We start from the raw sequence: 5,000 nt of genomic DNA on the forward strand, positions 1-5,000 counted from the left end.
CTCCATTTTTCCATGACAGCTTAGGGCCTGTCTGAGGTACTCCAGACAGAGGCATAGCATGTTGCTTAGTCGAATTAGCCCATCATTTACTCCACAAATGTTTTGCTGTCAATGCTGCACTTTCCTATATCACCTATTTCAACATAACTGTAATATATTATATACAAACTATGCCATTTTAATCCAAGTAACGCCAGGTATCTCTGCTAGTATGTATGTATATACATACATACTAGTGTACTTACCAAAATCAAAAGCAGTAATCTTAAATTTAAATCAAACCCCATTTTCCCATATTACTTCATAATTAAAAAAAAAACAAACTACCATTCATTAAATTATACAAATTTCACATTTGATATTACTGAAGAGCAGAAGAGTTATCTATAAATGCTTATCAATGTAGGATTCCATTATTCTATATTATCTAAGTCTATGAACTATATTTGGAATACAAGACAATATAATGGATTTTACACATAACTATTATGGATTATTACAGAAGACTAACCAAGGGAGTATATATGGATTTAAAGACTCTCAAACTAAAGTGTACTTACCAAAATCAAAAGCAGTAATTTTTAATTTATATTTCAAACAAATACCATTTTATAGTATAACTTCATATTTAAAAAAAAACAACAACTACCATTCGATATATTATACAAAATTCAAATTATATCTCTGAAGAGCAGAAGAGTTGTCTATAAATGCTTATCAATATAGGATTCCATTATAGGGACAGCACTTCTGCGAAACAATCGTAAGATGCTTTAAAAACTTAATTCAAAACTTTTAAACTGTCATATACATTATATATTTATACTTATACATATTTACATATATTTTTATATATATTTACATTTTTAATACAATTATTTTACACACGTATATATCTTTCCGAAGTATTTTCTAATATTGATTTCCTGATATTGATAATATATTATAAAACACACACACACACAATGTGTATATTACATTTGTATATTCGGTTCAAAATTTAGCACAAGTCCAGTAAATTCAGGGAAGTATGTAAGTCGATTACATCGACCCCAGTGCTCAACTGGTACTTATTTGATCGATCTCAGTGATAATTGAACTCAGAAGTATTTGTGTGCATGTGTGTGTAGGTAGCTTCGAGATTATAGCAGAAGGCACTAGTCTTAGGTGCTACGTAGTGGGACTGAACCCAGAACCATGTGGTTGGGAAGCTAACTTCTTACCATTTATCTATGCCTGCACCTAAATCAACCAAGATCATTTATTTCAGTTAAATATTTACCTTATTTATTCTGGCGCAATGTAATCTCGAATATAATATGATTCCCACTAGTTCTTGTGCCAGATCTGTTTGTAATATTTAGTTTAATCCACTTATCTTCTGTTTTATACTCGAGTATAATGCTATCCTCCAATTTTAACTTTGGCGTTTTTTTTTTCTTTTAATTTTATCTTGGGTATTAAATTTTGCGCAGTATGCACGAATACATACAGTAAGTCGGCAAACTTACTCTTGAAATTATCGATAGTACCCACCATCAGCCTTTGCCTCTCCTAACAAAAGGTACGAATTAAAATTGTTCTTTCCAATAAAGTGTAACTTTACGGGATCTATAAGAGGAGATTATAAAAAAAATACTTAGTCGACTTCTTGGTAATGGTTTTGAATAACGACTTCTTAATTCTCTCGATAAATTTGTTTAAGTTCTGTGGTTCCCTTGGCGAAGGCTTGTAATAAAGTTGCCAGTTTCTCTCGCGATAAGGGCCAAATCTAAGATATATTACTATCTCCTGGTAAAGATTCAAAGTAATAAAATCGTGTAAAACACGGGAGGGAAAGTTTATAGACATTTCTCCAATGAAAGTTAGGTTATAAATGAAACATATCAAGATGTGGTCATGACCAGTTCTTGCACTTGGGTATTATTAAACAGGGTTTCGAATCTCCCTTAATGCTTTGATTATTTTGGTTTCTTTAATTTCCGATTGGTTTACAAATGTTTTCAATGAATATGCAGACAATAAAACGAGGGAACTTCAACGTAATGACCCAAGTTGCAGCCAAATACCTTTCAAATCACAGCTTGCCGTCTTGTATAAATAAAAGGAATGGTATATTGGGTATATGCCATTATTTTTATTCCTTTTAATGAAGGGTGGCTATGGTTGGAATATCCTCGATTTTATATCACCTTGCTCAGAATGACTATTAACTAAACAACAACAACAACAACTAAAAGTCAATGGTTTAATAAACACTTATTTAATACACAATTTTTAATTGATTCTACTGCTGTGATCTAAGCATATTACTAGCTGGCTGTGTGGTGAGATGTTCGCTTTGTAGCTATGTGGTTTCAGGTACAGTCCTACTGCGTGGCACCTCGGGCAAATATCTTCTACAGTAGACCCTCGTCGATCGATGCATTTTCGTTTCCATCTAATACATAGTGTTTTTTTTTAACACAGCACATCCATAAGAGATATTGTCTCTGGACGAACACCACAGTAAATTTGCCTTTCAACAATGTATTTACATTATGTATGATACGTAGATGACTATTTTAATTTAATACTGCTTCTATTGAATATTACTGATATGTTCAGCCCCACTACACATCACCTTGCGCAGCTGCCTTTTACTATTGCCCTGGGCTGACCAGTGCCTTGTGAGTGAATTTGGTAGATGCAAACTGTGCATAAGCCCTCGTATATATGTGCATGTATGTGATTATGTCTGTGTGTATACGTATGTGTGTATGTTTTTGTGCTTGTGTTTGTCCCCTCTCTCCGCTTGACAACTGGCGCTGGTTTGTTTGCGTCTACAGACGTTAGCCGTTCGACAAGAAAGAGAAACCGGTAGAATAAGTACCTGATATAAAAATAAGTATTGGTATCGATTTGTTCGACAAAGTCCTTCAAAAAGGTGCCCCAGCATGGTCGCAGTCCAATGCCTACAACAAGCAAGATAAAAATGTTACCAAGGGATCCGACTTGGCCACCCACGCTCGTATCATGTAAAGAGCATTTTTAATCAGAGGCCCATCTGATCGCAGTATCGTCAACAACAATAGCGCAGAAATCAATAGAATGTAGACAATGCTGCAGGCAGCGGCAGCACTATAAAATTCTCGAGAGTGTTTTGTTAGTTTCATCAAAATCTTGAGAGTTTGTCATTTTGTATAAGTTAAGTTCGTTTTTGTATTTGATTTGTAAGATTCTTTATGTGAATTCGTGTGTTGAAACAAATTTTGTTTGGTTTGGGGAGAGTCATTACGCCAATATTAATAACACACGCGCTGGTTCAACTCCACTTCTTTATTACCAGTCAATTGGTTAAATATCTATTCGACTAACTACTCGATTGTTAGACAGTCAATGGTTTATTAATTAATTAATTCATTCATTCATATATTTTCGTTCGTCAAAGTTCTTTCGTCGCCACTTGCAATCTTTTCAGTGACTGTGACCTGCCAACTTATTTTGAAGACTGCTATCACCGCCTGTCTTAAATTCAACTCTTCTTACTGATAACTAGTGTCTCTCTATCAATCTGATTTGTCTTAGATACACCATCACTTGAAAATAAACTCGTCGTTTATGGCCCTACGGTCTGTTGGATTTAGTGGGGTCGCCATGGTACTGACGGATGTGAATTGATTATACTCTACAACAATCTAACTTTATATCCCGCAGTGCAACAGTAAGTTCTCGACGAATCGAATCTAAAAATTTGTAGTTTTCTTCCTCTCCTTCCTCTCCTTCCTCTTCTTCTTTAATTCCCAATTCGAGCCACTTCAATTATTCCAGTAACCTTCTTAGATTAGCTATGAATGTTTCAATTTTCCATATCGCTTCCATTATGACCTCGAGGGCATAATTTCTAATTAAGAAATCATTATTATATATTTGTACGTGGTGAGGGTGTCGCCGTTGGTGATGGCGGTATAAGAAAGGAAATAAATATTTTATACGTTCAATGTAGTCACATGTAGCTATCGAGGTGATTGGTTTCATTACTCTCCCCTTTTCAAAAGCAGCTTTGTACTTGAAAAAGATTCGTTTATAATGCACAGAAATTAAATTCTGTGTAGTGCTAATTTACTTTGTTATGTAAGATACAACAGCATCTACAGTTTTAGAAGTATTTAGTCAACAAGGAGAAATATATCCATTCTTTGATTTAACAAGTAGCCTTTCATCTTTTGCTAAATATAATGTTCCCGTTATATAATTGTGGTAGGTTTATTCGCTTAGCAGCCGATGCGTTTCGATGTGAACTACGCATCCTTTACTAAATGTATGAACATACTAATACGCAAATGTTTATGTCTTATTGTTATTAACAATGTCATGCAGTTCGATGTAGTCATAAGCTCAGTATGGGATTTCATTTGTAGGATCTGGTACTTGAATAGATCATTTCCTCCCCGTATTGCTCAACTCTTAGCAACTGTAGGCGTCTGATGTAATTGATTTATGAACGCATAAAATACGAGATCACAGAGAGTATTGTTAATTTTATGGAACATATCTATTCTCAACCTGTAGAAAATTTGGGTTTCTTTCCTATACTATAATCACAAATGAATTAAAAGCACCCAGAAAACATTCACGGGAACACGCGTGCTTATTGATCAGCTCAACCTCTTTAAAACGTTAGAACTTTTATAGATACAACCCTCAGAATTATATAGGTATTAGTTTACATCTGAAATATCTTTGAAGGAAGGACTTGTATGGAATTTTAACTTAGAAACTAACAGTAACCTTTGTATAACTCTTTGTATAACTCTTTGTATAACTCTTTGTATAACCCTTTGTATAACCCTTTGTATAACCCTTTGTATAACCCTTTGTATAACCCTTTGTATAACCCTTTGTATAACCCTTTGTATAACCCGTTGTATAACCCGTTGTATAACTCTGTATAACCAACAATAGAGCCTCCACACTTACTAGAAATTGGTGTAAAATGTCCTCTATAGTCTTGATTAAAG

This window comes from Octopus sinensis, linkage group LG6 (genome assembly GCF_006345805.1).
Source record: "Octopus sinensis linkage group LG6, ASM634580v1, whole genome shotgun sequence".
In the NCBI taxonomy this organism is placed as follows: Eukaryota; Metazoa; Mollusca; class Cephalopoda; order Octopoda; family Octopodidae; genus Octopus; species Octopus sinensis.